A 12,219-nucleotide genomic window follows, 5' to 3' on the forward strand; every position below is an offset into this window, starting at 1 on the left:
AGGGTGGTTAGGCTTCTTTCATGACGGCTCAGGACTCCAAGACACCAGCGAGAGAGCAGCCATTTTTAAAAGCCATGCTGGAGCTGGCTTAGCCACACTTCTGTCGGAGAAAGCAGTCAGAGGCCAGCCCAGACTTAAGGAGAAGGGAATTACACCTCTTGATGGGAAGAGAGTAACAAAATGTGCAGCCATCAGTGCTGTACCACACCTTGAAAAAAATTATGAGTAGAAGATGAATGGATTTTTAAAACTCTGCCTTAAACCTTCCATATAAAATAGAATGCTTATTGTTCTTCCCCTGAATTTATTAAACATAATACATTTAGAGTTTTGAAAGAAAGTCTTTTTATCATTAAGGTTAACGTTCAAATAGTTATACCTCAAATGAGGGATTATGTGTGTAAAACACAAATCCTTTACACACTGCTCTATAAGGGTCATGAGCTTTAAAGATATAAGCATTTAAATGTCCTGAATAAAGCAGGATTATTAATAAATTCTCAATATTTCACTTTTCAGGATGTATAAACACTTTTATTTTTACTTTAAAAATTTAAAGAAAGGTTGGGTTATGAAAATGTCCACTCACTTCACGTGAGATGTCAGTGTGTTAATGAAGCCACCGTGGGTGCTTGAGCCCCTGTGAACCTACCTCTCTAGCCAACATCAGATAGAGCAGATACTTAGTCATTTTTTCCAAGCCCTGCCCAAATGGCAGTCATGAGCAAATTGTGGTTGTTGCTTTAAGCCACTAAGTTTTGAGGTGATTTGTTACATAGCAATAGATAGCAGAAACATTAGATAAAGTCGGAGAAAAGTTCATTAGTATGAACAAACTTTTGTATATGAGAAATATAAGCAGCACCTTGAAAAATAAACACATTTTACTCTTTTTATGACAGGGCTTTTAAAAAAATATATATTTTTTATTGATTTCAGAGAGGAAGGGAGAGGGAGATAGAGAGCGAAACATCAATGATGAGAGAGCATCATTGAACGGCTGCCTCCTGCATGCCCCATACTGGGGATCGAGCCTACAAACCGGGCATGTGCCCTTGACCGGAATCGAACCCGGGACCCTTCCGTCCACAGGCCGACACTCTATCCGCTGAGTCAAACCAGCTAGGACTTAAGGGCTTTCTTTAAAACCTTCTCACCTAGTAGTGAAGGTAACTCTTAGTAAAAAAACCGTCAGATTTTTTACCAATGATACATCTGATAAAGGGTCAATACCCCAAATTTATGAAGAACTCAGATAACACCAGAACAACAAACAACCCAGTTGAAAAATGGGCAGATTTGAATAGACACTTCTCCAAAGAGGACATACAGATGACCTATAGACATATGAAAAGTTGCTCAACATCAGTAATCATCAGAGAAATGCTAATTAAAAGCACAATGAGGTATACCACCTTACACTTGTCAGAATGGCTATCAAAAATAAATCAACAAACAAGTGAGGATTTGGAGAAAAGGGAATCCTTGTACTCTGTTGATGGGAATGCAGATTAGTACAGCCACTGTGAAAAGCAGTATGGTGTTACCTCCAACAATTTAAAATGGAACAGTCTTATGACCCAGCGATTTTGCTTCTGGGAATATAATCGAAGAACCTGAAACACTAATTCAAAAGAATATACACACCCCCATGTTCATTGCAGCATTTTTAACAACTAGAGGCCTGGTGCATGAAATTTGCGTGTGTGTGTGTGTGTGGGTGGGGGGGAGGTTCCTCAGGCTGGCCTGCACCCTCTCCAATCTGGGATCCCTCTCACAATCCAGAACCACTGGCTCCTAAGCACTCACCTGCCTGCCTGCCTGATGCCCCTAAATGCTCCCCTGCCAGACTGATGGCCCTAACTGCTCTCCCCTCTTGGCCTGATCCCCCTAACTGCCTATCTACTCTCCCCTCCTGGCCTGATCCCCCTAACTGCTCTCCCCTCCTGGCCTGATCCCCCTAACTGCCTATCTGCACTCCCCTCCTTGTCTGATCCCCCTAACTGCTCTCTCCCCTCCTTGTCTGATCCCCCTAACTGCCTATCTGCACTCCCCTCCTGGCCTAACTGCCTATCTGCTCTCCCCTCTGGCCTGATCCCCCTAACTGCCTATCTGCTCTCCCTTCCTCTCCGCGCCTTCAGACCTCGGTGCAGGAGTGCTGAGAGCTCTCCACTGAGGCCCCGCCCCCGTCCTGATGCCCCCCTCCAGGCTGGGCGGCGTGGTGGGCCTGCACGCGCCTCCGAGGGGGGGTGGGGGGGGGGGGCGGGCAGCGCCCCCGGCGGCAGCCTCATGTTCCGGTGGCGCAAGTCCCCACCCCAGTCCCCGCCCACCAGCTCCTGTGTGTGTGCAGCCTGTTGAATGGTTGTGACTGGGACACCATTAGGACCAATTAGCATATTACCTCTTTATATATATAGGATAGCCAGGATATGGAAACAACTCAAGTTCCCATCAATAGATGAGTGGATAAAAAAGCTGTGGTACACATATACAATGGAATACTACTCAGCTATAAAAAAGAATGAAATCTTACCTTTTGCAACAGCACGGATGGACCTATGCTCAGTGACGTATGCTCAGTGAAGTAAGTCAGACATAGAAAGACAACACCATATGATTTCACTTATATGTGGAATCTAAAGAACAAAATAAAGGAACAAACAAAATGGAAATAGACTCAGATACAGAGAACAGACTGACAGTTGACAGAGGGGAGGAGTTTGGGGGCTGGGTGAAAAAAGTGAAGGGATTAAGAAGGACAAATTGGTAGTTACCGAACAGTCACAGAGATGTAAATTGCAGCATAGGGAATATAGTCAGTAATATTGTAATAACCTTGTATGAGGCCATGTGTGTACTTGAAATATCGGGGGCAAACCACTCTGTAAAGTACATGCTTGTTTAACCACCACTGTGCTGTACATCTGAAACTAATACAGAGTAATACTGAATGTAAACTGTAATGGGAAAAAACACACACCCATCATCAGATGGTGGTTATCAATACTTGGTCTGAGAAGCAATTACCATTGGTGCCTGAGAAATGTCTCCATACTTTATGCTGATGGGCCTGAGCTAAAAAAAATTCATGGGATTTATGTTTTCCTAGAGAATTTGGAATCCAGTAGGTTAAACTGCTAAATAAAAATATGGTGAATTTTAAAGGCATAACATTAAATACTTTTTTGAAGGGTTCATTTCTCCTTTGTGAAGAAGTAAACTTTGTGAAGGTGTTTGTCTTGAATGTAATAGTTACTCTGTGCAGCTGGTAAAAACCTGCCTTTCTGGTTTGTAGTGTCGTGTTAATCAGCAAAGGTGTTATTATTCATTTGAAGAAGAATTCTTTGTTCTGGTTGAAAGTCTCACTGATGGTATTTTCTAATAAGCTTGTCCTACTTGGGAGTCTTTAAGATTATAAGCCTCTTGCATTTCTGTTCTTTTCAGAATGTTGCTAGTATGTCAATATTAAAAGTAATCTATCTCTATTGGCTGAGATAAAAGTAATCTATCTCTATTGGCACATAATTCACAATCCAAAAATATGTCACAGGCATTTATTTTCTCTCATTTGAAAAGTAAATTAATATAGTGTAACATTTAAGTGAAGTTTTTCTGAATGGAGTTATAAAATAAAAAGTCAGTTGCTTTCTTTTATTTTCTTCTTAACTGTTTCATATCTAATCTCCCTTATTTTCCTGATGATGGAAAACCAAATTCCTGTCAGATTTATTTCGTTACATGAAGAAAACTGTATATTTCTATAAGATTTACATTTAAAAATTTAATCTTGGGTCCCTTTATTTTTTGATATCTTATAAGTTTCAAATATAAGCTACTTATTCTTACACTACCTTTAGAGTCTGAATCTGTTGGAATTATATGACACTGAAACAAAACAATTAAAAGTAAACTTAAGTAGCTTTAAATCAGATAAATACTGAGGTCAAGATAACTGAATCTAGTCAGCTTTCTCTTTGCTTTCATAGGTCTGATTGGTCAAGAAATATGGACATCTTCATAAAGAGGCAGGAAGAAGGTTTAATTCATAGGCCACCATATTTCCAGTATTGCGTCTCTCTTCCTTGTTTGTTGGCCAATCACATTAATTCAGTGAACTTTTTGGCAGTTCTTACTTACTGTGTGTAAATTATTGGACTGGCTGAAAAGGAAGTGGTGTATAGCTCAGTACTTGCTTTCAAAATGTCTAAATATTTGAACAGTTAAGAGAAATAGAAAATAGCTTTGCCCTGGATGGTGTGGCTCAATGGATAGAGCGCCAGCCCGAGCACCAAAGGGTCCAGGGTTTGATTCCTGGTCAAGGGCATGTACCTCGGTTGCAGGTTCGATTCCCTAGCCCTGGTCGGGGCATGTGCAGAGGGCACCCAATCGATGTCTCTCTCTCACATCAATGTTTGTCTCTCTCTCTCTCACTCCCTCCCTCTCTTCCATTCTCTCTATAAATCAATAGGGGGGGAAAAAAATCCTTGGGTGAGGATTAACCAAAAAAAGAAAATGGCTTTAATAGAGACAGACTAGTGTAAGTCTTGGAGATAAGCAAAAATGAGCCACTTTGGGCCCTGGGTCTGGGAGAGGCCAAGCGTCCCTCGGTCCGGGTGAGACCATGTGTCCCTGGATCCGGGTGAGGCCTCGTGCACCTAGGCCCGGGTGAGCCCAAGTGGCCCTGGGTCTGGGAGAGGCCAAGCATCCCTGGGTCCGGGTGAGACCATGTGTCCCTGGATCCGGGTGAGGCCTCGTGCACCTAGGCCCGGGTGAGGCCACGTGCCCCTGGGTCTGGGAGAGGCCAAGCGTCCCTGGGTCCGGGTGAGACCATGCGTCCCTGGATCCGGATGAGGCCTCGTGCACCTAGGCCCGGGTGAGCCCAAGTGGCCCTGGGTCTGGGAGAGGCCAAGCGTCCCTGGGTCCGGGTGAGACCATGTGTCCCTGGATCCGGGTGAGGCCTCGTACACCTAGGCCCGGGTGAGCCCAAGTGGCCCTGGGTCTGGGAGAGGCCAAGCGTCCCTGGGTCCGGGTGCGACCATGTGTCCCTGGATCCGGATGAGGCCTCGTGCACCTAGGCCCGGGTGAGGCCACGTGCCCCTGGGTCTGGGAGAGGCTAAGCGTCCCTGGGTCCGGGTGAGACCATGCGTCCCTGGATCCGGATGAGGCCTCGTGCACCTAGGCCCGGGTGAGCCCAAGTGGCCCTGGGTCTGGGAGAGGCCAAGCGTCCCTGGGTCCGGGAGAGACCATGTGTCCCTGGAACCAGGTGAGGCCTTGTGCAACTAAGCCCGGGTGAGGCCACGTGCCCCTGGGTCTGGGAGAGGCCAAGCGTCCCTGGGTACGGGTGAAGCCAGATCCTGGGTCCGGGTGAGGCCGTGTGCCCCTGGATCCATCCGGGTGAGGCTGGGTCCCAGGCCCGGGTGAGACCACGCGCCCCTTGGGTATGGGTGAGGCCACGTGCCCCTTAGTCCGGGTGACGCCGTGCCCCTGGGTTCGGCCGAGACCAAACCAGAGGGAGTCGGACCTCCATTACCACCATTTGTCCACCATCCAGAGCTGAGGGGTCAGTGCTGACATGTACACATAAGGAACTACTGGACATTGAAATTGGGTCTCAAAAGAACTGTTGGTCCAGGGGGAAGCTCGCTACAGATTGATTCATTTGCCTGTCAGCATAACTATTATTGCTCGTCTCACATTCAGTTCTTATTAGTATATATCTAGTGACATATGATCTCGCTCATCTAGGGGAAATGATGAACAACATAGACTGAGGAACAAGAACAGAACCAGAAGCAAGGAGGCATCGATCGGACTACCGGGCCTCAGAGGGAGGATCGGGGAGGGGAGGGGGAGAGTGGGGGGAGGGGGAGAGTTCAACCAAAGGACCTGTATGCATGCATATAAGCCTATCCAACGGTTAAGTTCAACAGGGGATTGGGGCATGCGTGGGGAGAGGGGTGGGATGGGAATGGGGGGATGAGGACAAATATGTGACACCTTAATCAATAAAGAAATTAAAAAAAAAAAAAATGAGCCACTTTGTCGGTTCAATGAAGGCAGAGGTCATAGTGAGGTTGAGGGGATAAGGGCAGTCTTTATGGAGAAGGTGACACCAGAACTGGGCCTTGAAGGGTAGGTGTGGTTTTGACGATGACAGAGAGGAGGGAAGATACTCCAGATAAAGAGAACAGTAGAGACAAGCCAAGGCCCAGGGCGGCCTCCTGAATTCCTTTCCTGATATTTGCGTTGCGCTCCACTCTCACATCTCATTAGTGGAGGTCCATTATGTGTTGAAGACAGTTTTAAAATCCTTCCTTCAGAAAATCCTGGGGCATGTGACTAAGTGCTCTGGTTACAGTTGTGTTTTATCTTGTAGCATCTTAGAAATTCCTCATTTGGGTAGAATTTCTCCTAGACATGGTCAGAAAGACCTGGAATAGTACTAAATACAATCATATTCATGTCTTTCTTTTGCCAAGCACTGAAAGAAGTAAAGTTAAGAGACAAGTTTTCCTTAAACCTCGAATGACAGTAACCATCTGACTTAGAAATGAAGCCTGGGCCTCAGCGTTTCAGGGATGGGGCACGTAGCCTCCACATGGTATTTGATGGTCTGTATGTCATAGTGAGGTCTGCTGCCCAAAGGGCTCAGGAAGAATTTAGACTAAAAAAATTTTAGAGTAACATTTTGGGGGGGGGGAATGGGGCGTGTGAATTGTTTCTATGTAAACACGGTAAACAAATTGACAGCTCGCCACCATAATCCCATTTTGTCTCTGTGCAACTTTCACTTACTTAACAAACCCCTTAGTGCAGGAACCTGATCCACAAAACAGCTACCTCCATGAGCCAAAAAAGGTAATGACTAGTTTCCACTTGGCATACTTTCGCTTTTTAAAAATATTTTTACTCAAGTAAAACATACATGCTAACTAGTCAGATGTACACACACACAAAAAGCTGATGAAAACCAACTCCTTTCCCTGTCTCACTTTCTAGAAGTTTCTTAGAAGTTTTACTCTGGCCCCAGGGCTCCTTTAAGGTTCTGATGGGCCAATCAATGCTTCCACCATAGAGATTCTTTGTATTACCTTCTGGGCGCATCTTGCTCTCCTCTCGACTTTTTGCTAGTATACTTTTTTTTTTTCATCTTCTAGAGGTTAATCATTTGCTGGCATTAACAGGTAATCAATAAATATTTGAACGAATGAAGTCTTCTTTCTTTTATAATATCCTTGATGGTACTTACTTTTGTTCTTTTCTAGTAATAAATCCCAAAACTGTCCTGTTCCTTACCCAGGATGTTTCTAGTCTGTTCTTTGGTACTTATGTCAGTTCCCTATTGGTTCTTAATTTTTTTATTCAAGTGTGACTTCTTTTTAACCTGAAGACTTTCAACTCGAACTGCCAAAGATAGCCCGGAGGTAGTTTCTATGAGGAACCCACATGAAGAATGAAATTGTTCGTAAGTGTAGCAGCAGAAAGCATCATAATGAAATTCAAACAGGGGATTCCAATATGGGTCCGTTAGGGCAGGACTGGCAGAACTGTGAGCTGGTGATGTGCACCTCCCACCTGGTAGCGAATTTACTGCTGGCATCCATGCTTTCTGAGTCCTGTCATATTACAGGATGACAGATGAGAATTAAGAGCTTGTCACATACATGTGTGCTTGAAGTAGTGACAGAACCATAGTATTTCTGAGGTTCACCTGGCTATGTTCCAGGTGTGTGTAGACACACCTGTAATATATAGACAGCTGTACAGGGCATCATGAGACACCGTTTCCTCATAGGTCAGCTCTGGAGTCATTGCATAACACTGCATGCTTTCCTTGTGGTTTCTCTGTACAGGATAACAAATATGCTGAAGGGTGATATTTGTAAAGAATTTTCAGCACCAGATTCTATATAAATGCAAAACTGTTGCAGAGTATCGACAGACTATGTTCTGGTATTTTTGGAATGATAATTTGGAAAATGGTGATTTCTCCTATGCATGACATTTTTGCAATTTCTATATACTTTCCAAACTACTAAACTGGTTTTTTAAGCTTGCTTTTCTGTATGTTCTTCGTGAGTAGAGTATTATGTCTTTTTTATACTTTACAAGTAGACTGTATGTATGAAAAAGCTAACATTTTTTTTGTGGAAGTAGAAGCATAAAATATTTTTCATAAAGACAACCTTTTTTTTTTTTTTAAATTTCTTTATTGATTAAGGTGTCACATATTTGTCCTCATCCCCCCATTCCCATCCCCCCCCTCCCCACGCATGCCCCAACCCCCTGTTGAACTTAACCGTTGGATAGGCTCATATGCATGCACACAAGTCCTTTGGTTGAACTCTCCCCCTCTCCCCACCCTCCCCTATCCTCCCTCTGAGGCCCGATAGTCCCATCGATGCCTCCTTACTTCTGGTTCTGTTCTTGTTCCTCAGTCTATGTTGTTCATCATTTCCCAAGACAACCTTGATATATATATACACACACATATATATATTGATTTATAAATTTATTTATATGTAAATTATATATAATATAACACATATATAATTATAGCAGTGGAATGGCACAGACTTAAATATGTGTGTGTGTGTGTATGTGTATATATATGTGTGTGTGTGTATGTATATATACGGATATATATTATTTTTAAATCTGTTCCTATTTCAGTGCTATATGTTAAAGGATAATTCATTCTCCTTTTGTTTATGAAGCATTCCTTTACCTACTTGGTATAGGAGAAGTAGATTGGAGTGGCTCTACCTATTCTAGTTACTCTGTCTGTTCCTGTCTGTGCCTGACCGGAAGAAAGAACCCAAGGAGATTAGATCAAGATGGAACACTAGCCTCATATGCCAGCCTTCCAGAAATATTTTGAAGTAACAGGAAAGATATGTGTGTATTTTCCAAAGCAGAGCCTGGAAAATAAGAAAGGCTGATTTCAGCCAGCCAGAAACTATTAAAAACATTTTTTGAGGCAAAGAGCAAATGTGAAACAACTGAAGGTGAAAACCATACTCCAAAACATGGGCAGAACAATGGAAGGAAGTAGTGGTGGATTAAAGATTGCTCCAAATTTAGTGGTGGTGGATGTACTTCGCCATCATTAGTTGTGGGATTAGGCGAAGACCCAAGCATCCATCCAGGTGATCTTATAGAACTACAAGGCTCCCAGTGTCTTTCCAATAAATTCAGAGTCAACTTTTATTGTTTGCAACCAAGAATTCTGCTTGATGCACTAACATCCCTATGATAAACTGTATTCATGATGATATTTATAGTATACCGTTTAAATTTCCTATACTCTTACTCAAGATTTTTACTTGGGACCCTGGCTTGGTTCTTGGGCCCAAACCTACATAGTCACTTCTCTCATAGGGCAAGGGAAAGGAGGCTGGTGGATTGCCTGGCTATTTCTGTTTACTGCTTCAAAAATGCTGGGAAACTGGCTCAGGAATTGGTAGGGGCCACTTTATAAATTCTGCCTGCCACAGAGTCCAAGTAGAATTTTATAAGACCTACATGAAAGAAAAGCATAAACCTTCCTTGAAGGATATAAAAGAAAACTATATAGGATATAATCAATTCTGTCAATTAAATTTTATTCGTCAGATTTCCAACAGAATTGTTTATTAAATTGGCAAGCTGGTTCTAAACTTCCTCTAGTAGAGAAAAATGCCTAAGAATTGGCAAAGATAATTTTGAAAAAAGAATCAACAAATTAAACTAAACTCATTACAATCATAGAGGATTGGTCCAGGAATAATTCATGGAATTGAATGAGGGTTCATTTAGTAGATGATAAAGTTGTTTCAAATCCAAAGAAATTATGGCCTTCCTGGTGAAAGATGGTGCAGTTGTCTATCCATTTTGAGACAAATTTAGGCCTTTATCACAAGTACAAAAATAACTTTCAGACAGAGTGAAGAGCTAAATATACTAAGTAAAATTGTATTAGAAATACTTAATAGAATTTGCTCATTAAATTTGGGTTAGAGAATGCCTAACCCAAATGGTAGGAAATGCAATTGATTAGTAGGCACATATACGATAGAGCAATTACCCTCTCTCCCCTTTTGCTCAATCAAATTGGAAAAATTTTGTTCAATGCAAATGTTGGCAAGAGTGTGGGAAAACACACTCTCATTGAATGAATTGTAATGGTCTTTTTGGCAGTGCCCATTGTAATTTTAAGTATGCATATCCTTCAAATGAGTAATTTCCAGATTTTTACCCTAGCTGAAGGCATAGGTACATGAGCACAAAGACACGTTTATTAGATGTAGCGTTGTTATTATGCCAACAACCTAAAGATCCATCATGGAAGTGCTTTTTGTGTATAAATCTAATGGGTTTTGAAAAGGGACCAGTTAAGTTTATCCAACATAAGTTAGAGGAAAACAAAATACCTATGGGATTTGAAATAAGAACCATTTTCTCCCAGTGTGTGCTTTTATCACCTATTTTATTATACATTTAATCAAAACATTTCCCTTATGTCAGACATTCATTTTCTAAAAGCAGTGCAATATTGAGTACTCACCCTACGGGAATGAGCATGCAACCTGAAGTCTCTGAGGGAAAATGCAACTGGACGAAGCCCTACTTCATTAACACAATATGTGACTTCTTGGGGGCTTTTTTGTTTGTTTGTTTACTATCCAGTTATATCTGCCAGTGATGGGGCAAAAGAAAGGAAACGTCCATATCTGTATGTGTACCATCCAAATGGATTATTGTCAAGATTAATGTGGTATGTGGATAGCGCTTGCTGATTAAATGTTTATCTCTTAGTGTGAATAATTGGTATTTAATCTATTCAGCGGTTGCCAACCAGTGGTCCACAGACCACTGGTGGTCCGTGAGGTCCGAAAGGTTGGCGACCGCTGTTAAATCAGATGATAAGAATCTTAATTTAAAGAATTTGTATATGTAATGGGAGAGGGAGAAGAGAGATTAGATTTTTAGATAGGTGTCAGCATTTACAAAGCAGCCAAGGAGAATGTTTCCTTTGTTTTTGCTTATATGCAAACTAGAGGCCCGTTTGCATGAAAATTCATGCACTGGAGTGGGTGGTCCCTCAGCCCGGCCTGCACCCTCTCACAGTCCAGGAACCCTCAGGGGTGGGAGGCCACCTGCCAATCAGGGGAAGGTGACACCCCATCACACCTCTGCTGCTGCCACTGCCGGCAGCGCAAGCCTTGGCCGACCCTGGTTATCTGAGCCTCGGGCGGCTCTGGGCGGCTGGACAGCCACCATCTGAGGCTTGCCTGCACCTCAGGCATCGGCTGGGCAGCCGTCATCCAAGGCTTGCCTGCACTTCGGGCTGGCACTGGGCATCTGGGGGACTGAAGGGACTGAGGGAATCCAGGGGCAGGCGCGTGGAGTGGCCGGGGGCAGAGGGGACTGGGCGCCACCATCTTTGATGGCATGGAAGTCAATTAGCATATTCCCTCCTTATTGGCTGCAGGTGCTGCCATATTTGATGTTGGGACAGTTAATCAGCATATTCCCTCCTTGTTGGCTGTGGATGCCACCATCTTTCAGGGTGGGACAGTCAATTAGCCTATTCCCTCCTTATTGGCTGTGGGTGCCGTCATCTTTGCGATGGCGTGAGGGTCAATTAGCATATTCCCTCTTTATTAGATAGGAATATACCGTAAAATATTTTCACTACAGCCTTTCAGAACATTAACTTTGACATCTTTAATCTATGGGTTTATTAGTTGAGGGTTGAAAATAAAAGCTTTGGCCGAAACCGGTTTGGCTCAGTGGATAGAGCATCGGCCTGCAGACTGAAAGGTCCCAGGTTCGATTCCGGTCAAGGGCATGTACCTTGGTTGCGGGCACATCCCCAGTAGGGGGTGTGCAAGAGGCAGCTGGTCGATGTTTCTCTCTCATCGATGTTTCTAACTCTCTATCCCTCTCTCTTCCTCACTGTAATAAATCAATAAAATATATTTAAAAAAAAAGAAAATAAAAGCTTTGGCTATTGTTATTTAAATTTTACTAGTATATATCTTCTGTATTGGTTGTGAGAGTAACACTGTAGGTGAAAATTGCTTTTTAAAGTGAAAGAGTTGTGGGATTTTAACCAAAATAAGTGTTTTTTAATGAATTTGTTAGATGCTCTTTATATAAATGATTCTTTATTAAAAGAATTTTGTCTTCAAGATACTTCACAATACCACAAGAAAATACATTTATATTAATTTA

The 12,219-nt window shown here is 42.9% G+C and overlaps 1 protein-coding gene across 3 annotated transcripts in view; it reads left to right on the top strand.

Moving 5' to 3' along the window:
• EPB41L4A (erythrocyte membrane protein band 4.1 like 4A) overlaps nt 1-12,219 on the top strand; it is a 218,207-nt gene that overhangs the window by 74,314 nt on the left and 131,674 nt on the right. The window lies entirely within an intron of this gene.

This window comes from Eptesicus fuscus, chromosome 4, assembly GCF_027574615.1.
Source record: "Eptesicus fuscus isolate TK198812 chromosome 4, DD_ASM_mEF_20220401, whole genome shotgun sequence".
Lineage (NCBI taxonomy): Eukaryota > Metazoa > Chordata > Mammalia > Chiroptera > Vespertilionidae > Eptesicus > Eptesicus fuscus.